The sequence below is a fragment of the Neofelis nebulosa genome, chromosome 13, assembly GCF_028018385.1.
Source record: "Neofelis nebulosa isolate mNeoNeb1 chromosome 13, mNeoNeb1.pri, whole genome shotgun sequence".
Lineage (NCBI taxonomy): Eukaryota > Metazoa > Chordata > Mammalia > Carnivora > Felidae > Neofelis > Neofelis nebulosa.
In genome coordinates this window covers 26,634,898-26,658,436 of record NC_080794.1, presented here as the reverse complement: position 1 = coordinate 26,658,436, position 23,539 = coordinate 26,634,898, and the positions used below count along the sequence as shown (strand labels likewise).

Below are 23,539 nucleotides of genomic sequence, written 5' to 3'. Positions count from 1 at the left end.
TAAACGTGAAGAGTATCTATTTTGTAAAGGAATTTGATTCATGGTACCCCTGTAATTGAAGTTTAAACAAGCCCAGGATGAACTTTTCCTGATATATATATGACATAACCTCATACAGTATGAGATATTACTAAGTATTATAATCAAGTCAGAATGCATATATAAAATTAACATTCTATTCACATTTCATCAGTTCTTAAAAAATCCATGATTGCACATTTGGTCTGCTATGCATATTGGTAACCATGAATAAGTGGCTACCAATCAAAAAACATAGGAAACTTTTGGAATTTATAATTACTTGAATTTTAATAATGGTGTGTTTTATTCTTGCCATAGCAACATTAGTGTCAAGGAAAGGAAAAATCTTCCTATTTGCTAAAAGGAAAGGCATTTAGATGGACAAACCTTTAATCTTTTTATCCCAATTTTTCTGACTCGAAGCAAACAAAAAGCAACTTTCCCTGAGTATTTTGTTTAGAAGGTGTCTTTCTACTGCATTTACCCATCTCCTTTACACACACTGTCCCATCACTCTTCCCTGATAGATTTTCCCCTTCACTCTCCTCGTCTCCCAATGGGCCGCTAATTCTGGCAGTGAGTGGGGTAGCATGCCAAAGGTAGACAGAGTGCCTTTGGGAGGGACAATATTGGATCCATGCTCTGACTGAGAAAGTTGCAGAGAGGAACTCTTTATATTCCCTGCACCGAGCAAGGTCCTGGCCCACGGGCGGTGGTCAGTGGATAACCCAAGCTACCACGAGTTCATGAGGACTAGAAGTTACAAATGCTCTCAGGGCCCTCAGGGCCACACTTCCCTTGTTGCCTCTGGCCTCTGGTGCCACATTACCTGGAAATTTTGCTTTCTCTCCATGTAAACTATAAGGTACATTTCAATAATGAGGGCTATTAGGAGAAATAACATTAATTTATTCAATAATTTTTTTAAATGTTCACAAGTATGCTTGTATATATTTATTATGTCCTATCAAAAAAAAAAAAACCCACTTTGAGGTGATCTAAGGATATGTATACTAAAAAAGGAAACATTTATATGCATTGCGGACACAGGGTATACTGGGATAAAGGAACAGCTAATTTTATGATTAATATCTTTTCTAATTGTTAACAACAGACTCATGCAGCTATTCAGTGGCAGAGCAGGAATGAATATTTATTGCTTCATTTTTGCATTCACGTATTCATTCAGCAAACATTTACTGAGTGACTTCTGTGGATCAGGCATTGCATTCAGTGTTGGAGGCAAAGCTACAGGAGGCAGAGTGGCAACAGTACAGTGACTCCCTGCAGAGAGAGGAGATCACTAATCACCCTTCATAACACATGTAAAGGGAGCCACAGGAGCCCACTGTAAGACTGCAGTTCAACTCAAATGGGCTCAGAGAAGCTTCTCAGTGAAGCTGAGCCTTGGAGGAGGAGTGAGCAAGACAGGCAGGCAAAAGGACAGGAATCCCATGCCCAGTGTGGTGGAAATAAGAGGGAACATTCATGTGTGAAAAGCAAACATAAATAAGGAGCAAAAGGGATATGAGTGTATGGCTTGGAAAGTGGTCAGAAGCCAGATCATGAAGACCTTTGTATCCCATCTCACAGGGTGGGAAATTACCTTCTCCAAGGAGAGAGGACTTTAATCGACTTAAATGGAGGCAGTAGGAAGAGTAACTGAATGGCTTTATGGTTTAGAACCATCACTCAGGCATCCATGCTGCAGATAGCAGCCGGGAGAGCCTTCTGGAAGCACGGGTGGTGATTCAGGAATGAGAGATGCTGAGGGTCTGAACCAGGGCAGAGACTATGACAGTGGAGAGGGGGTGTTGCATGCAAGAGATATTTAGGGGAAGACTCAACAGAATTTGGCAATGGACTGGGTGTAGGATGTGAGAGGGAGAGATCGGATTCTAGGGTAACTGCCAAGTTCCTGGCTTGAAGCGGAAGATGAATAATTAAATTTCCTGGATTCATGTCTTTTATTCCAGGGCATTTATTGACCACCTAAAATGTATCAGGTAGGGTTTTAAATTGCTTTGTAGGTAGAGGCTCATTTAATCTTTATAACTACCCCACAAAGAAAGTATTTATTATCCCCATTTACAAATGAGGAAACTGAGGCAGGAACCCATTAAGCATTCCCATACTATTTAGTGGCAGATCTAAGACTCCAGTGTGGAAAGTCTAGCTGTCTAGCTTGTTCTTTTACCTACAACATGGAGCAGCATATGTAGTTAATATTTTCACAGCTGCATATCAAAATGGATTTGATTCAAAGAACCTTCTAAGTGATCAGCTATTTCCTAGACATTGGGAGCCTTAAATAATAAGCTTTATATCGCTAAGTAACCCAGTGCACTATGGCAGTGTTTCTGTTTTTCTTACCCTCTGCAATAGATTTTAATGTTTTACCACAAGAATTTATTTTTTTAATTTTTGAAAATAAATGGAAAATTGCCAACACAGGATTTCAACTCCTCAAAGACATGTTGCTGTAATAACATAACAATGTCTTAGGTGCTCACTGTATACCAAGCAATGTGCAGGGTGATTCCATGGATTATTCTACTATTTTTCTCACAACTTCTGTATGAGACAGGTATTATTTTCATCGCCATTTTTTTATAGCTAAAACATAGACTTAAAGAGAACAAATAACTTGCCTGAGGTCATGTAGCTTCTAAGTGTTGGGTCTACACTTAAACTTGGATCATAGGACTTTGGAATCCATATTTAACCACTAGGTTTATTGTCATAAAAATCTACCAGTCTCATTTAGGATTAAAGCAACTTAAAGATTTGAGAATAAATTTCAAGAGAGATAAATTATTGAGTGTTATCTATTGCTATAGAAGCTTGATGCTTCCTGACATTTATGGGCCTTCTCCATGCCTAGCTCCCGATGTACCTATGGCACCCATGATGGAAGATACCAGGCAGGGGAGGTTTTGTACTATAGTGACTGGACTTGTGAGGGTGAGGGTTGTGTGGACTGGTATCAGATAAAGGGAACCCACTCTGCGTCCTGTTCTGCTGAGAACACAGACTCCAGATCTCTAGGGAGCTTGGTTTCTCTCTCAGCATCCTTTATGCTCTGCAGTATAATTATAAGCTCCGTGTGTCTCACCCAGGAGGCTATAAGCTCCTTGAGGGCAGAGGTGGTGTCACAATCTTCTACTACCAAACTGGTGCTTGCAGGGTAGGAAGTGGATGGGAGGGAGGGAGGAGGTGGATGGATGAGAGGCAGTACCATGCAATGATTAAGAGTATGGCCTATATGTAAGATTGTCTGAGTTCAGGTACTAACACTCTTAGCTGCTGTGACCTTGGGAAGTTATTTAACCTGTCAGTGCCCCAGTCTTTTTACATGCAAAATGAATATAATAATAGAATGTGCTTTAGTCACAGGACTGTAATGAGATTTCAATGAATGAATGAATGAATGAATATTAGAATGGTGCTTGGCACAAAACAAGAGTCATATAGTGGTAGTTGTTGCTGTTTTTATTGATGTTCATAGTGAGCAGAAGAATGAGTGGACTGTTTCCAACCTGAACCTTTAGGGGTTGTGCCAACAAGTTATCTGACTGAAGCCGGCAGGTAAGCTCCCTAGGAGCACAGCAGCTGTCCCGTCTCCACTTTTCCTCTGTTGGAAGAGGATGGATGGAATAAGGCTTAGCTCAGTAGAAAAGTTATAAACCTGGGCGATGGTTAGTGAAGCATCCCACTTCAGCTTAGGTCGTGATCTTGCGGTTCGTGAGTTCAGCCTCGCGTCAGGCTCTGTGCTGACAGCTCAGAGCCTGGATCCTGCTTTGGATTCTGTGTCTCCCTCTCTCTGCCCCTCCCCCTGCTTGCGTGCTGTCTCTCTCTCTCTCTCTCTCTCTCTCTCTCTCTCTCTCTCTCTCTCTCAAAAATAAACATTAAAAAAGAATTTCTTTAATAAAAAAGAAAAGTTGTAAACCTTTGTCCTTTGATGTGCCATGGTATTTAGGGATAGGGAAGCAATTAAATAAAACTGGTCTGCTGATTGATTCTCTGTGCTCTCTGTTACTATCATGATAACATTTTTTATTCTCAAAGTCATATGTTTGCTAAAAAAAAAAAACTTAACACTTTCTTGGTCTTGATGAATTACCATTATAATGAGTACAAGATCATGTTAGGTATAAATTATACATTTATTAATGTCTGAACATGTTATTTAAAATTTTGTTAGTACTGTCACCAATATACTGTAGCTATTGAACTGTTTCTTCATTCTTCAGGCTCATGGTCTTTTCTGTCTCTTAATTTGCCTTTGGTAAGATGACATATTATTGTGTGTGTGTGTGTGTGTGTGTGTGTGTGCGCGCACACATGCGCACGCTTTATTGAATCTCAATATGGAAAAATGTTTTCAATAGGTATGCTTGACAAACAAGAGGATTTGACAGTGCTTTGTACTTTTTGGTAGTTATATTATTAGAAAAAATATAGTAATCCTATTACATTTAACTGGTATCCATTTAATAAAAATGTACTGTGCAGCTACATTGTGCTGATTATTGTGCTGGAGACTGGCATGTAAAGGATGGGACCTGTAGGCCCATCTACCTGCTCTTTGATATGCTGCTTGTACTACTTGATGCAGGTAGGGTGAAGGACCAGAGAGAAAAATAGATATTTTTTGTTGCTGGGTTAGCACTGGTTTATGTTAACACTATGCCATAGTGTTATCGACATGGACAGACGCTTTAGCCTAAGCTTAAGTTTGTTATGTAACTATGTAACTTGCCTCAGTCACAAAAATAACTGGGCTTGGAATCAAGGTCTGTGTGGCTCCCCTTCTTAGGCCATCAGAACCTCTAGAGGATAGGTTTTTTTTTTTTTAAGGGAGGTTCTTACTAATAGATATCTATGGTGAATTCTTATGTCAAGAGAAGAATGGTCACTGTTGGAATGTTAAAAATTAAATAATTTAATAATTGAATTTTTATAAATTATTTATCATTCACTGCAAAATCTAAATATTGTCTAAATCGTAACACTTAAATTAGTGTACGTTTAAATTAGTACACATTTAAAATAACTTTTAAGAGGAATCCAGTCACTGAAACAAAGTAGAATTGTAAGCTTCTATCTGTTGATTGACGAATAGGTTAAATGTTGAAGGATGATATCTAAATACAATGTTACACTGTCAGCTGTATACTCCAAATAGTAATCTAAAGAAATACTTGTATAGAAAGATAACATTTGAAAACAAGGAATCTGCTGTGTTTTTACTCAGACTGTTTCTTGTTTGTGTAAGTTAAAAGTAAGTTAAAAGTTCATTCCAAAGCAATGGAAATGGCGCCTGGATCTTCTACATATGGTTCAGATTTTTCTGGTGATTATCCCCTTCGTTCAGGATTATGCTGTCCTGGACCCAAAGTGGCATCATGAGAAGGAATGACCCATCCCTGTCAAATATAGGAGCTGCCTATAAAATGTATAGGTTTCAATTTAGATTTAGTTGGTTGCAGTAAACCATAGGTGACCTTCTACACATTAGGATCTTATCATCAGTTCTGTTTGAATTTATATGAAGCCCATTAGAATGGATAGAGACTAATGTTTATATCTGCCAGGTTTGGCAGAACAAAAGCCAACCAGTACCATCACCATAGGAGAGGAAGGGTGTATGGACTGTGTGGAAAAGCATAGGGACAGATAACTTAGCTGGAGAGTGTTGGAAGCCCAAGATTTTCTAATGACTGGAATCCAGTGATACTGAAACATTTATAATCTACATGTAGGTATCCCTGAAAGCTTTGTAGTTTCAGTACTATGAATAGCATTATTTTATCCTCACAAAGTACAGTTTTCTAAGAGTCTATACAATTGAAGAAGGTATGAAAATATGGTAAATTGTGTTTAGTAGAGGATCAAAAACATTAATAAAGCAGGCAAGCAATAAGGAGAAAGTTGTGGGGAGGGGGCTAAGTATTACAATCCATGGTGATGGAAAGAGAGGGCTTTGGGCCTAAATAAGAATTCATATCGCAGCTGCCACTGGTTAGCTATGTGGCCTTGAACTAAATTTCTCTGGGTCAGTTTCCAGATTGGTCAGATGAGGATATTAACCCTTTACTTGCATACTATTGTAAGGAGTAAAAATACTATAAAGGCATTTTGCCAGGGGTCTGACATAAAGGGAGCAGTTAGCTAAAGTTTCCTTATCGTATGGGCTCTCAAAGGTAACCAAGTGACCATAGTCAAGAACAGAGCAGAGGAGCTGAGAAAACAAGAACTTTTATGCCTAGCAATCCCTCAGAAGATTATTTGATGAATGAAATTTTACTGATAAACTGGTATCCTCAAAAAAGTCATTTGAGTCCTGCAGTTCAGGTCTTTGCAAACTTTTTTATCTGTCATTTTGAGAATTAAATTAAATCTGTCATTTTGAGAAATATTTCAAAAGACTCACATGTTACACCTTCCATTCATTAACACTATTATTAATAGTTTCTCTCAGGAGTTAAATGATAGCCAAGGTAGATAGTAAAGAAAGCTTAAGAATCATATGTATAGATAGAAGAAGTATCAAATAATTCTTTTAACAAACCAACTTTATTTTGCAGATTTGGGCATAAATGTTAAAATACTTGGAGGAAGAGTATTTAGGGCTGAATGGAAGCAATCTTCACTGGATATATTTACTTATATATATTATATATATATTATATGTAATATATATATATATATATAATATATGTTTATTGAAACAAAAACATTACCTATAAATATGTCCATAAAGTATATGCACTCCATTACCAACCGGCTTTCCACGCCCTCTAGGTAACGTGGCCACCAAAGAGGTGTCGGATGGTTTCAGGGTAGCTGGGGACCTAGGGGAGAGTGAATGATCTGGTCGATAGGGAGATGTCACATCTGTACCTGGTTTCAGAACCCACAGTGGCCTGTGGACTGTCTTCCTTGCCAGCACACCCCCTTCTCTGCTTCTCAGACTGCCATCCTTGAAGCCAAACAGTTTTTAGTCAGACAAAGCAAGCCACCCTGCCCGGACCAAATTGGCCCACGTCAGCAACTGCCACTAAGAATTATCAGTGTGTAAACAGCCCTATTCACCTTAAACCAAAAAGAAAAACAGAACCTGAAATGTGGACATCTCTCATTAGACACTTTTGTTACAGACTCTAAGTGAGTTTTCTTTTCAAAGAAGGGCAGTACAGAGAGATGCCTATCAGCAAAAGTATATGGAGAAGAATTTACCTTTTCTTTCTTTTATTGAGCTGTAAGTCACTGAGGAACTGTGGTGGGCCAGGCGCTCTGCTGAGTGCTTTAAGAAGATTATCGTATTCAGGTCTCACGAATGGGGGCTATTATCCTACTTCTCTGGATTAGGGGAGGCATACTCTCGAACATTTCAGCAAGCCCAGGGTTGCGTAATTAGTAAGTGTAAGGCTGGAATTTCCCCCCAGGTGAGTCTGATTCCCAGCCCATGCTTAGTCCGCCACTTCTCCCCCCTCAGTCCCTGTCAGTCATGATTGTTTCCAAGTCCCCACTGAGAGCCATTTTCACAGGAGACTGGGATCCGTGAGGTGAATCTTTCCTGGACCATGAGATGCCACCATGCTAGGGTTTCCACACCTAGAAAATGCCTCACAAAATCCTTCTTGTGATTGATTTCTTCCTCCCAAAAGAAAAATACACGTTGGGGCATGGACAGCAGGAGGGTAATAATGCTGGATGTAATAAATAATTTAACTTTCACATCGTACAGTTACCTGAAATGCATCCTGCCTCAACAGGACCATAATTATATTAATGGTAAAATAAGTGTGAGTACAGTTTATTTCCACACTGTTGGCATTTGTGAACACAAATAGTGAAACCATTTTGTGTTGGCTGATTTCTTGATGTTTGAAATGAGTATATTCCCAATGCCTTGTGCTTCATGCTTACCATTTTTATGAGAAAACTGTTAAGCTGATTTTGAAGAACTCGGCCTCAAAACAGACTAATTTTCAGAGCCTAAATTACAAATTAAAAAACAATTTGTAGAATGGTAAGAAATTAGCACCAACATTAAAAAAAAAAAAAAACCCTTTAGCCGACGACACCAACAAATGTTAGAATTGAGTCACCATAGGTGCTGCCAGGTTCTTTGCCAGGATAGAAGAGACCTCTTAGTCCTTATGAAGTGATTTTCTTTTTCTTTTCCTTGATGGTAAGAACTATGAGTAAAAAGCTTTAATTTGGGGAAGGGAGTTGGCAAAAATTGGAATCTCAAAAAAAACTAAACAACTTGATTATTAGGACAGATGATTTTAGGCTTTCTAACACACTTCACTTTGAATCCGTAGGAGCTCTGCTAGCAAAGTTAGGCTTTGTTTACAATAAAATAATTGGCAGTTGTGAAAGGCTGTTCTCTCTCTTCACACTTATGTGAGTCTCTGAGTTACATGGCTTTCTTCTCCTTTTGCCCATGAGCAGATTGAGGCTCAGACATTGACTTTAACAGTCACAGTGACCACTGGACAGAGGCAGAATTTGAACTCATGGCCATCAGACTAAGGTCTTTCCCTTCTTTCACTATTCTGCCTATAGGTTTTTCACCGCTCATGTAAGATTCTTGCGTTTGGAGAAAGCTTTTACTTTTATTTTTTATTATTTTCTAATCGGTTATTAAATCATTTTTATGCTTCTCATTACTAATGTTATTGTTCATTTGTTTTATGTGACAAATACTGGATAAGAAGTGCTTTTTAAATCATGATGCGTGACTTAAACCCTGTGTTTTTATCTTCAAATGTTACATGGCGACGTTAAGTATTACTGCAAAGCACAGAGCAATTTTGAATCAGGAAAAAAATCATGATTGACCTTGGTACTGTGGATTTACCATTGCTTAGGGAAGCAATGTTTGTCAAAACCATTATCTTGAGCAGTGCATTTTGTTTTCTATCAGTAAATCCCCCAAATGCCCAATCTCATAATTCCCAGCCACATTCCTACTACCTGGCTGGTTAGGGGTGAATGAGAGAGGATGGGCTGGAAGGCTCTGAGGTCACCGAATCCCCACACAGGCCACTGCTCCCCCTTCTTCCGTAAGGACCTGCTGTCCCTCTGTGCAATGGTTGGGACACCACTACCTGATTCAACAACATAATGAGTGTATTTACTTAGCTCTGTCAACACTCAAAATATATTTGCCTGCTTCGAAGTAAGAAGATAACCATACTGATGTTGGAAAATGCTGAATGCAATTAATTTTTTTTTTCCTTTGAAGAATGGCCATTGTTAAGGATCCCTGCTTTACTCTTCCTCTTCAGCTGGAGTCATTGCCACCTAAAAATAAATGGTTTTGTTGTGAACATTTATTCTAACCACAATTACTTCAAATAGAATTAATATATTAATACCGGTGACCCAAGCATATGAAACTCGCACATTCATTTATCTTCATTAGTGTAGAATTAGCCATCCTGGTAATCCTCCCCAATTCCTGTCTGTGATTCACTTCAAAAGGTTTTGACTGCGCCTCATCTTAGCTGAAATTGGGTGTTTGAGGGTGACCATGAATACATTAAAATAGGTGTTTTTCCTGTTTGCTGTGTTAACATAAACCCTGGGCTTGGTTTTTCCACAGCTGTTCAGTGTGGTTACGGCAGCCTGACTTCCTCCCATTCCACTGTGCGTGGATCCAGTTCCTGGGCTTTGTCCTAGCTCTCCACTAGAGAGCCTTGTCTCCACTGGCTGGTTGTAACTTGATTTTACATAACATGTTTCAGTGGATTTTCTATGGGATCAGATTAAAATAATTACATAGCCATCCATTTGGCATCTGATAGGCATTATCTTTTTGTTTTCTGGTGGATTAGTTAGGGTTTTGTTTGCAGTGTCAGGAAGGGAGAGTGTGCTTAGGTGCATTTGGCATTCTCAGCTTTGACCTGCTTTCCTAGAGCTGCTTTGCAGCTCTAGCAGAACCTAAATTATTAATGCGATCTGTTCTGTATCTGCACATAGAGCCTAATCCAGCCTTTTTTTTTAAGTGCTGCTGAGGATCTCTGAAATAATGGGAGATTGATTTTTGGAGGCTGCATGGAATGAGGAGTGGGCCTGGGTGTGAGCTGCGGAGTCATGTAGGTTTGGGTTTGAGCTTCCTCACCACCCTTTCTTTGCTGTGTAGTCTTCAGTTGGTTACTTAACCTCTCTGAGCATCTATGCCCTCATCCCCAATAACACCTATTGCAAAGAGATGTTATGAAGACAAAATTAAATTGAACATGAAGTGCCTGGCACAAGTCAGGGATTCAGCCAATATTCATTCCTCCCACCTCCCCACTCCTTTCCTCTTGCCCTCATCCACTTGGAAGAAATGAGTTTATGTTATGCTAAGTGTATTCAGTGAGAGTTGTGAGTTAAAAGAAGGAAGTGAATTCACTGAAGGTAATTCCAAGCAGGGTAAAAAATACATGAAAAACATGTATGTGTATATGTGGAGAAAAATATACATTTATATAAAGTGTAATATTAATAATTACATATACATGTACATATGTGTGTTTAGATTTGAGATGTATTCCAAATGTGTATTATATATATTCTAAATAAGGCAGTTAAGCCCAGAGCCAATTTTTATTAATTTCTATAGAAAGAAATGTGGTTTCCGGAGAGAGCACTGTGCGTGGTGTGGGGTATAGGGACTCTTGGCTTTTGTGCAGATGCAGTGGCTTTCCCAGGATCACTCCGCACAGCCCCAGCTTATTCCTCAGCAGCACCCAACGTCCAGTTGCAGGTGCCTCGATAGATTTTCTAAACTGAGTAAGAAGCCAGTCCTTTTTCCCCTGGGTAGGCCTTAATGGGTTTACCTTTGCATTTAAAGGTCTCCCTCGGGCAGCTGCTCCTTGACTCCCAGAGTGAAACCCACTCGGAGGAAGCTAGTCAGCAAAAGATCAGTTTCGGTGACTCTCCTAAGAGGGCTTTTGAGGCTGTCTCTGATATGTGTTTCTCAGGGACAATTACAGAGAAATAGACTAACCTTGGGCAGATGGATTTTCTTGCAAAATGTTACTGTCCAATCAAAGACTTCTTTCAGAGCCTTTGACAGCATTTAATACCTGTTTGCCACCTTTACTCCCTGCTTGATTACCTATAATGTTCTGGGACATTCTGTCAGTTCTCTTACCTTCCTCTTTCTCACCATGTGAATAATTGATGTACATTGTAGACACAGCCTTCAACACAGGGAGGCTAAGGTCACCCAGAGAAAGCATTATTGCTATCATCTTGAAATATGTTTTTCCAATATTTTTCTTACATGTATATACTTAGTTTCTTCTTCCCTCTTCTGTTTTTTTTTCCTTCCCTTCTCTTCCCTTTTCTTTCTCCCCCCACCCCAAATTAATGGAGATAATGGTGGCACCTCCTCTTTTGTAACCTGATTTTTTCCTACTGAACAATATAATATGAGCATTATGTTTGTGTCAGTAAATACATTTTTGTAAGGTTTTTAATGGATCTATGGTATTCGACTTTATGGGTGTACCAAAATGTACCCAACTAATGTCTTGGTTTTTTTTAAATTTTTTTTAATGTTTATTTATTCTTGCGACAGAGACAGAGAGTGAACAGGGGAGGGGACAGAGAGAGAGGGAAACACAGAATCTGAAACAGGGTCCAGGCTCTGAGCTGTCAGCACAGAGCCCAATGGAGGACTCGAACCCACGAACTGTGAGATCATGACCTGAGCCGAAGTCAGACGCTGAACCGACTGAGCCACCCAGGTTCCCCTGTCTTGTTTTTGTATGTTTAGTTCATTTCAACTTTTGTTACCTTGAAAAATGGCACAAAGGACAACAAGGGCTTCATCTTTATCCACACTGAAGGGTTCTCACTTTCTGCTCTCCTTATGTTGGTGACTCCTTAGCACAGCATTCTAGGTCCTTCATTCTGAAGCCAACGCCACACGTACAACCTCATTTTCCACACGTACACTCGTTGGCCTTACTTAGTTCTAGTTGAGGGACTGACTACCTTTCCTTTCCCAGAGCATACATTTCCGCTCCCCCGCTGTGGGGGTTGGGGGGGGGGGTCCTTCATGCTGCCTGCAGTACCTCCCTCTCCCATTCTGTTCCTTCTGGAAGTCCTGTCTCTCCTCTTAACTGTTACAACTATTTATTCGCATCTCTTAGGAACTTTATGTGGAGGATAGTCCTTTGTGTATGAAGATACCTAGATGAAAAAAAGTCACCAATCTTGATTTTGGATCTTGGCATAGCCTCTAAGTTTGCAACTTCAGCTGCTCTTTCCTTGTCTGTGTTATGTCGAGGACCCTGCCACAGTTGTGTGGAGGGACGCCAGTGGTTCCTTCGTACACTTTACTGGACTACAAGTTCCTTGGAGCAGAGTTACCACTGATTCCTGGGGTGTCTTCTTCTAGGCCCCCTTGGCTCTGTCCTGTCAACCAATAATGACAGCTCTCTGCCCAGGGCTCTGTGCTCTTTCTCCAGCTTTCATTAGTTCATCAGAGATTATTGAGGCCTGTGGCTCTCAACTGGCAAGAGGAGAGGCTCTGCCTTATGCAGCTGGGGTTGGTGTGACCAGCCAGCCTTCTTTGTCCACAGCTGAGGGGTTTCCTAGGATGTGGGGCTTCCAGTGATGAAACTGAGACAAACCCAAGGGTGTACTAGAATTGGTGGAATGTGGTGGGGCAAGGGCAAATGGTAGTGCAAGGGAAAGGTCCTCTGTACTACCTGCTTCTAAAACTCTCTCAGTTTTGGTAACTTTGAGAGGCTTGCCTTCCATCTCTGATTATGATGTCACTCCTTCTCCTCTAGGAGTCTTTTACCTGTTTTTTAATTTCCTGTGTCATCAGTGGGCATTACTTTTTCCTAAATTTTCTGTTATCTACTGAGCATACAAGCACAGTGGACCATTGTGTGTGTCATGCCATCACACATACAGGGAAGTACTTAAAATCTAGCTTTGGGCAATGACTCCTGCTTTCATTATATAGGGTCTCATCTAGAACCCAGTTGGCTTTTGCTTTACTTTTTTTTAAATTTTATTTTAAAATTTATTTTTAGAGAGAGATAGAGAGCAAGCTGGGGAGGGGCAGAGAGAGATAGGATCCCAAGCAGGTTTCATGCCCTCAGCTTAGAGTCTAATGTGAGCTCAGACTCATGAACACAAAATCATAACCTGAGCGGAAGTCAAGAGCAGGATGCTTAACTGACTAGGCCACCCAGGCACCCGCCTTTGGCCTTACTTTTATTTCATTGGCTCTTTAACTCCTGGGTCACGTGTTTTACTTCTCAAGGTTTTTGGTTTTTGGGGTTTTTTTTTGGGTATCTTTTGCTTAACTTTATTTTTGACCCCACACAAATTTAGATTATACAGTACATACAGGGGGTTTTTGTTTGCTTGTTTTATATATGCTTTAGTTTTCTGGAAAATGGCTCAGGGCAAAAGGAGTAAAAATATAGGCAAGGTGATAAAACGCTCTAGCACAATCACCTTATTTTTATTATTCCCAACCTGGACTTGCCAAAGCTGTCTCCTCCCCCCATGCCACCTGAAACAAGGGAAGGACACTGTGACCTTCACCCCGTTTCTCCCCTGGAGAGGCTCCTAGCCTGCGTGCTCCTTTCACCAGGCAGTGGGGGACTGGACACAGTAAAGAACTTTACTACTTTCCAGTTTCATTCTCAGTTAGTTTTCCCTTAGAGGGAAACTGCCACTGTTTTATTAGAAAACATTTTGAGGTAGGCCACTACAAAGCTACATAAGTAAAATGTTTTAAGTGCAAGAAAATCACCTTATGCTCAAATTTACATGATTGAGATAAACATATGACTTCAAATTGTTTTACAGTGATACTAGGGAAAAAAATCTATTGATCACTCCTCCATTTTCATACCACTCAAATCATATTTAATGTGTTAGTTATGACTTTTATGGATCGCAGATTTAAACATATGATTCAGTGAAAAGGAGAGCTCCTGTGGAAGTCTGAATTTGAACCTATAGGACTTATGTAAAGGACAGATACATTGAAGGGCAGAGCTGTGTGGAAAATTCCCACAGAGTGTCTCCAAGTCGTGCAGTCTTCGAGGTGGAAGGGACCTTCGAGGTCACGGACCCAGGGACTCTGCAGAACCTGCCTGTCCTTGAAGATGGCTTTATGAATTGCTTGTCAGTCTGCTTATGAATCGCCTGGTGCTGGAAATGTCCTACCTCTAAACATAGTCCACCCCCATTTCTGGACACTTCTAATTGTTAGAATATGCTCTCTTATTTTGAGACTAAATCTCACACCCTACCATGTCCCCCCATATGCCAGTTATTTATACAGATGAAGATAGTGATGTTCTGGTGCCAGTGTCTTCTCTCCAAATTAAATGCTCCCTATTTCTTCAGCCAGTCCTCATAAGATATGGTTGCAAGACCCCTTTATTCCCCCTTTACCCATCATTTGCTACCCCGAATTGACAGTCTTCTGTATGTAGATTGTCCATGTCATGCTGTATGACACAGCTCAGCCTCGGCTGTTGCCACTATTTGTAAAAGAGGCCAAGGTCACAGTCATTTTAGGGAGAAGACAATTGAGCGCCTGTATACTCCCTTTTCATAGGAACTTTGTTTCTGTTTTGCATGTGGATTTATCCTTCCTCTTTCACTTTTAGCTTTGGCTCTTTGTTGGCATTGAAACATATACATTTGACTGATCTGTGAATACATTGGAACGTTTATAAACAGCATTTACGTACAGATTTATAAAGATACAAAAGCTCTGTCCCCTCCGGAGAATGCCTTATCTTCTGTATTTTCCACTGTCCTATCTCCCATTACTTTATCCCTCAGACTCAAAAATTATTTTCTAAGTAATTATTAAGTGCCAAACATACACACATTGTCCTTTCTCTCTTTTTTTCTTGGCTTCTGCCCTCCTATTCTTGTTTCTGTTTTCTTCTGTAAACATAAAAGTATTCACTAGAATTCACTAGAACAGATGGAAATAGTTCAGTATCAGCTGGATACAAGAGAGGAACAAATAATGTAATGTGTTAAGCTTTATCAAAGGTTGATTTTTTATATTTCAGACTAACCAATTTACTAGGTAAGCAGCTGGCTTCTTAGAGACTTTTATGGACTGAATCCTTAGACACTAAACTATGTAGAACTATTTGGACAAAAAAATGAGCCAAATGAATTTGCCAATAATTTGGCTAATCATAAGGATGTAAAAGTAATAAAATTATAAAATATTTGTGTAGTGCAGTGCATATGAAACACACATATTGTTTTGATTCAATAACACTTCAGTTCAATAAATATTTATATACCTTAGAGTTACAAAGAATAGTAAGACGTGCTCCTAGTCCTTTGAGAACTGGTAGTGTAGTAAGGGAGACAGACAAGTTGAAAAGAATTAAGATAGTCTTCCAGTTGATATGGAATGTCTATAAAGTGAGATGGAGGCCATGTGAGGGGCCAGAGAGTAGAGACAGGTGGACATTGACCCTGGCCCTGAAGACTGAGAAGTGTGAGCATAAGGCACTGAGCATAGTTAGAAAACTTGCAGAAAGAAGTAGAACTTGTCAGACAGGATGGCTTAATGTGGGTGCAAGAGAGAGGGAGGAGCCCAGCAAGATGAAGGGGCTGTCAAATGCAAGCATCTGAGAGGCTAGTTATACTTTGTGTTAAGAAAGGAATGAGGAGGGATTGGCTTGGATTTGTCTAAGATATCTTCTCCTCCTGCTTTCCTTTATTCCTGTTAACTCTTAATAACATTTTTGCTTTGCAAAAATAGCATCTTAGGTTGACTTTTAACTTGGGTTTCCAGTATGAAGTTCTGTACTTGCACCTGAAAGAACAGAACCCCACTGAGCTGATACAAGATGAGCCTGGAGAATAATTAGTGAATGGCTTTGAGAAATGTGGAAGTCATTGCCTTCTGTCTAGGCTGCCATCCATTGTCATGGGGTATGATGGATTTAGAAATGCTAGTTGAAAGGCATCTCAGATTTAGATGATGACGGTCTTTATGATAAGAACTGTGATGTTATGTTCTTGCTCTCCCCTGTCCTACAAGTTTTTGTTATATTTACAGTAAACCCTTTAAAACAGTGACATGTTTTAATGTATTCTTCCATTTTGTGAGCAATGGATTTAAAGTGATTTTATTTTTTTATTCTTTTAAGTTTATTTATTTTGAGAGAGAGAGAGAGAGAGAGAGAGCACATGAATGCAAGCAGGGCAGGGGCAGAGAGACTCCCAAGCAGGCTCAACACTGTCAGCACGGAGCCCAGTGCAGGGCCCGAACTCCTGAACCATGAGATCATGACCTGAGGTGAAACCAAGAGTCAGACACTTAACCAGTTGAGCCACCCAGGTGCCCCTATAGTGATTTTAAAAGGAGAGTAGTAAAAAAATAGAAGAAAATCATCTGCATTAAACTGCATGAACAATTTAATTCATTTCTTCCACAAAACATCTTTAAATGTTTAAATTTCAGAAGCTTAGAGAAATGAAAAAGAATATATCTTGAAAAACAATAGGATGGTTTTTCTTGCAAATGTGTTAATTAATAAAAATAAGCTTGATTACACTTGAGATATAAGAATGCTCTGAAAGTTTGCCAAACTGATTCTAATAACATGCATTAGGTTTAACCTTTCTGAAATGTACTTTTATTGAAAAAAGAATTCCAGTTTGAAGTTGCATTTTAAAGACTTCTGCAAAGATATTAAAATGCACTCAGTTGACCTTTTATAAAAACCCTTTTGGGCAAGCATACATAGTATTTTGATGAAAAATGTTGCTTTAATATTAAAGCCCTAATTACCAGTAAGGAATTTCATCACCCCAAAATTCATGAGATGATTTTTTTCTAATTCTTCTTATATGTTTGTGTTCATGTGTGTTTGTATATCTCTATGTATTTTTAATTTCATGAACCTGACAACCATATCTCAGTATCTGCAGCTATTCCTTCTAGTAGAAATAAACAGACATCTAATGTCATGAAAGAATTGAGCTTCATTGAGAGTCAAAGCAGCCGAGAGAAAACAGTCCAGTTTGTTGGTTTTTTAAAGATAAAACATAGATCTATTGCTCAGTTCAGTAGGTTGTTATGTTACATGGGAAGTTCCCTGGATGAGTTGATGTAAAATACATGGTGGTGCTTGACCATGGAGAGGAATCCTTTTGTATCAGAAAAATTGGGTCTTGATGTATCTGTCTTTGAGGTCTGCTATCCAATTATCAAAAAATGAGGCGCACACACACACACACACACACACACACACATTCTTTCTAGCGAGACCTTCCTATACCCACTGTTCTGCGCTGTGGATCACGGCTGGGACATTTGCTTCAGATGTGACTGGGAAGTCCCAAGGTCCCTTCTGTCATCACAGGGAATATGGCAGGAATGCCTAGCCTAGAATTTTAGCTTGCACTTGCAATTTAATGTAGAGCTTTTAATTGCATTCTCAGCAATATTTTCTTTCATCTCATAACAATAAAATCTTCATAGTGATGTCTCAGTACAGCGTGGCACTGAAGCAGGGACACGTGGCACCAGGAAGCCCTCAGCTTTTGCGTAAACGCTCAGCAAAAGGCATTCTTTTTGTTTATTTGCCTTACAATTCTGTATCCAGAAAATTCTGAAACTGTGCGCACAGAATCTTATTGTTTTATAATGTTTCTGGGAAGAGTTTTTTAAACTCAGTTGTAATTTACTTGAGTCACATGCAATGATCCTGAGTATATATTTAATCAGTTTTGACAAATGCACAGTTGCTTATCTCATTCCCCCAACAAGATGTATTGCATTTCATCACCCCTGGGAGCTCCTTTGTGCCATTTGCCAGTCAGAGTCCCTCCTGTACCTGAAGCAGCCAGTGTTAGGACTCCCAGCGCCGTTGTTGAACCTTAACGTTAATTCTTAGAGGCTTCTCTGTCAAAGAAGGATCTTTAAAACTGTGTTTTCCTTTTAAAGAGCTTCCCCCACCCAAGGGAGGCATTCAGAGGCATGTGCATAGGCTGATGTAGAGTTTCTGTATATTGCTTCTAAAACAGTATCTTAAGTGTATCTTAAGTGTCAAATTCTTACTGAGAGAGGAGCAGATCCCTTTCCAGCCTGTCAAACAAGATTTTAAGTAATTTGCTTTCTTGTTGTATTTTAATTTGTCTCCAGTTCAATTTCCACTTCTGGTAAAAATAACCAGCAATGATCTGTAGATTATACCTTAATTTTGTGGAGTACATTCACCCTTCTGTAGGGTGGGATAACCAATTAATGGAAATTTAGTAAGAATGCCCACTAAATGTCATGGATGAAGCTGAAGAGTTCAATATAATGCCTTAATTGTAGAGAAACAGGGTTTACTTTGGTCCTCTTAGCTTCTGTGGGGTGATAAAAACAAGTAGAATAGTCTTTACATCTATTTCTTCTCCATGACTATATATCATTGCCTCAAAGGTGACATTCCATCGTTTGCTTCTTATCGTAACCAGACAAAGAGTATTTCTGTTCTCCGTGTGTGTGTGTGTGTGTGTGTGTGTGTGTGTGTGTGTGTGTGACAGAGACAGAGTTGAGTGTTCCATATTACCCCTAGAGATTTTTCTTTCCCTCCTTTTAAGCTAACATGCTCTTCTTCATCAATAAATTTCAGATGCAGGGTTGGAATAAACTGAACACTACAGAGAAAGAAAAGATTCCAGGATAGAGAGCTACTTTTATTTCAATACTACAACACATGGAGTATAGAATGAAATCGTGCTGCTGTTGGAATTTATTCTTTTTATTGAAATAGACAAGCATTAAACAAGCCATAAAATTTCCATCTGTATTCACAGCAGGCTCCCACCACCCAAAATACAGATTTCCTCCCCACCCCCTCTCTCTAAAGCATCCAGGACTGAAACATTTTAGTATTTGAGACTGACAGAATCATAATATTTAGTTTCTAAGAGCAGTGGATCACCTCCTCCGTCCTTTGCACAGAGCCGCATCCGTGTTAAAGGGAAAGTGCAATTTCTGTCCTTAAATGTCACTGAGGACGGGGGAGTTGGGTCAGAAAGAATCTGCAGTGCAGCAGAGGAAGCACATGGGCTCCCGGCTTGGTAATTCTGGTGCTTTCATCACCTCATCAGACTACTCACCTTGGGAAGGAAAGCAAATGGCATTTTCACACCATGCGCTGATGATGAGTCCAGAAATGAGGCACCCATTGCCATTCTAGCACATTTTTCTCCATCGCCTGAAGGACGAAGGCTTTTACTAGTGGGAAATAACCACCAAGGCATGTAAAAGTGAAAGAGCTTCTCAGGCTTGAGGAAGAATTCATTTTTTCTTTCCCTAATTTCAAAGCCAAACACTTGCTTGGCATTTTAGCCATAAAACAGCATAGAGTTCTAAAAAGATGGTTAGAAAGGTAATTGTAAATTCTAATCTGTTTAGCAAACTGTTGCCCCACTTGGAGAATACTCTGTTTCAGTTTTTTATAAAGGCATTCTGATAAAAAATTTAAGCACACTCTTTTAGGAGCAAGTTTCTGTCAGATGTCACACGAAGCTTCCCTTTGGTAGGAACGGTTATGTAAGGCGGGATGTGCCTCTATCTAAAGAGTAGACATCTATCGTGAATGTAGGGCTCCAGTGCTTTCTTGTCTCTCCCTGAAGACTATGGTATTTCTGCCTTGGTTAATTTAAGTGTGATAGAAATTTTTAATAATGTTACTCTGTTGGAACAATATTGGCCAGGGTAGGGGTAGGCTGTCCTTACCCCAGAGGGTACAATAGGATGTACATGCAGTGGTGTAATTATGTAAATTTAGTAAGAATGCAAATGATGTTAGAGCAGGTGTGTCCACTGGAGGAAGTGATAGGATACTATAGTGCTTTGAGAGGGACATCAAAGGACACTGAGGAGGAAAACTGAAAAAGTAAAAATTTTGAAATCTCAAAACATGTGTATCAATTTATTGTTTACAAAGAACTTTCATGTACATTATCACATTTGATCCTTGTAATTCTGTGAAAAGGATGCTCTCATTTTCGAGAAGTTATATTACTTGCTCAAGGTCAGGTAGCTACCAAGTTACTTTGAATCCTCGTGCTATCCTCCCTCCTTCCCTCCTTCCTTTCTTCCTTCCTTGAACATGTTAGAGCATAGAATGTCCTCATCCGAGCATGGACATCCTGGGGCCAGGCAAAGTGGCATCACTAGGTTCCAATGTTTCTCTGGAGCACAGTTCAAGTCTTGAAACAAAGGAGTGGTATTTGGCTCCAAATTTAAAATATAAGTTGTGTGTGTGTGTGTCCACTATGAGACAAAAACTGGAGAGTAAAGGAAATGTTCGTGTCTTGATAAAGCATACTATTGAGTTGCTTTCTATTCTAGTCGAGCCAGTTTACACGGCAGCAATATGTTGACCTCATTATACCCTCTCCAGCATTAAGTGTTAACTGTTCCTTTTCTTCACCAATTTCACAGTTGAACAGTGTTCGTGCCATTATTGTTTCAATTTGCAGTATTGTTTTATTAATGCAAACAAGTATTTTTTGTATGTTTGGTAGTCATGTGCATTTATCATTTAAGGATTGCCACTCATGTAACTCACATGTATCCTGTTCTTCATTTTTACTAATGCCTGTCTTTCAGTTCAGAAGTAAAGGGGATGCCAATCATGTGTTTCTAATATTACTGTAACGTGCCATAAACATGTAGAGGTTGAGTTTGTACCAACATAAAATGTTAAAGTTAAGATCTATTTTTAAATAATCAATTCCCTAATCAGTGAACTAGAATTTTAGAAACCCAGAAGGTACTTATTTTTAATATTTCAAATAGGAAAAAGAAGACAAAGTTAGGACCACAGCAACGGATAATAGTTCCCAGAATTTCTTTAAGCTGAGAAAATGAACACATCTATTTTGTTGTTTCCATATAATTTCTATCAGAAAATTAAGATAATATCTCTTAAGTATACACTCAGAATACAGTAAGAGTAGCTATTCATTTTCTCTCTGGCACCAAACTGAAAAGTGTAATACCTACTAGGGCCAGAGTAACAATTGTGGACATAGAACAATTTCAGAGTAAGAGCAGTAAAGAAAGGTTTAGTCCTGTCTAGATAGTATCTGAGAGGCCTGGAGGAGATGCTACAAATGTTTCCTGCCGGGGTCATTAGCACTGAGCTACAAAGGGAGAGAAAACGTTTTGTTTTGTTTTGTTTTTTTGATAAAGAATTTCCAAATACAGTGATTTAATACTTTGGTCCTAAAAACTAAGTATTTTTGCTCTTGGCAGGCAAGGGACAACTGAGGCTTGGTATATCTTACAAAGACTAAATGTGTGTGAAATTCTTCCAGCAACTGTGTATATTATCACAGGCATACCTGAGAGATATTGTGGGTTCATTTCCGAACCACCACAATGAAACAAATACTGCCAGGAAAGCGAGTGAAATGAATTTTTTGGTTTCCCAATAGTGTAAAAGTTATGTTTACACTATATTGTTGTCTATTAAGTGTGCAATAGCATGGTCTTAAAAACAACAATGTACATACCTTAATTAAAAATACCTTATTGCTAGGGGTGCCTGGCTGGCTCAGTTGGCTAAGCACCCAACTCTTGATCTTGGCTCAGGTCATGATCTCACAGTTTACAGGATTGAGCCCGAAGTTGGGCTCCCTGCTGAGAACACAGAGACTTCTTGGGATTCTCTCTTCCCCTCTCTTTGCTCCTCCCCCTCTCACACTCTCTCAAAATAATTAAACTTAAAAAAAAATGCTTTATTGCTAAAAGGTGCTAACCATCATCTGAGCATTCAGCAAGTTGTAAACTTTTGCTGGTGGAGGGTCTTACCTTAATGTTGATGGCTGCTGACTAATTGGGGTGATGGTTCCTAAAAGTGGGGGTGGCTGTGGCAATATCTTAATGTAGGACAACACTGAAGTTTTCCACATCAATGGACTTCTCCATTCACCTGAACACTTAGAGGCCATTGTAAGGGCATTAAGTGCTCCAACTTTAATATCATTTTGTCTCAGGAAATGAGAGGGAGAGAAGCACGGTGGGGCGGGCAGAACACACACATTTATCGATGAAGTTCACCTCCGTACATGGGCTCAGTCTGGTTACCTCACAACAATTACAATAGCAACATCAAAGATCACTGACAACAGATCACCGTGACAAATTTAATAATAACAACAAGAAAGTTTGAAATACTGCAAAATTTACCAAAGTGTGACACAGAGACACAAAGTGAGCAAATGTTGTTGGAAAATAATGTGCCAGTAGACCTGTTTGACACAGGATTGCCATGGTCTTTCAATTGGCAAAAAACAAAAAACCAAAAAACACATAGTGTCTGTGAAGTACAATAAAAGGAAACACAATAAAATGAGGTATGCCTGTGTTAGTATTACCATCAACTATTATTATCACTGTCACTACCATTGATACAATTACAATTCATGACAGTGATGAGGGGTCAGCTTTGCTGTCAGATTCCCAGATTCCCTGCCAGTCTCACCTCCATTGCTTACTCACCTGAAGTTAATTAATTAACCTCACGAAGTCTGTTTGGTCATCTATAAAACAGAGATACCAATAATCCCTGTCTCAAGGTGATTGTTGGGACAGTTTCCTGGAATGGTCAACGTAAAGTGTTGCAGAAGTGCTCAATAAATCTCTGATGCTTTCTTACTGTCCCATTAAAGAACATAACTTCAGATTAAATCTCGGCAGAGAGTTTCCTAGAGAGGTTTCTCATTATTGGCCAACAGAAGACATTTCCTAAACATTAGGCAACCAAGAGAGAAATGTTCCTTACAAGGAAGGAAAGGCTTCCTTGGTAAAGGCTTGTTACCTCATTCAATGTAATTCAGTCTTCCCTTTCAAGAGCAGATTGCCCTTTGTTTTAGAGATTTATTATACAACAAATATTTGAAAATTATTCAGTGAAAATGATGATAGGTATTACCTATCAGGTTATTGAGAATGAAATTTTGAGAGTGTTCTTCAAAACACGTTCATCTATAAGCTGCCTCATAAGAATGTTTCCTGTGCTGTTTATTTCCTTAATATCATTTTGCAACTTATGCGTATTTTATACCAAATGGTACTTCTGTGACTAAGAAAAACTAAGTCCTTTGTAAAGAAAATCTTGTTCATGAAGCAAGTTTCCTGTTTTCTTCTCTTTTCCTTCTCTTCTTTCCCCTTTTTTTCCCCAGCATTTCAGCACCCATTTACCAGGTGCTGTGCAAGATACTAGCAAATAGTGGTAAATAACAGCCACTGTTTTGCCCTCTTAGATTTTTAGGCCTATGTTTTTCATACCTTGAAATTTATTACACCTTTTTTATTTCACACTCAAATGTGTAGTGACCCTTGGTCACTACAGTGAAATAGATCCACAAAAAAAGCACCACCAAGGATAGTGTCCCTCACCCTTTGGGAATATGCAGAAAATGTCTCTAATGTTTCCTTGCTGTTACTACTCTTTCCTTTAAGACGAATGGTTCT

General features: G+C 39.3%; 1 protein-coding gene across 25 annotated transcripts in view; it reads left to right on the top strand.

The window, feature by feature from the left end:
- ANK3 (ankyrin 3) overlaps nucleotides 1-23,539 on the top strand; it is a 342,851-nt gene that overhangs the window by 3,503 nt on the left and 315,809 nt on the right. The gene's annotated exons all lie outside the window — the stretch shown is intronic.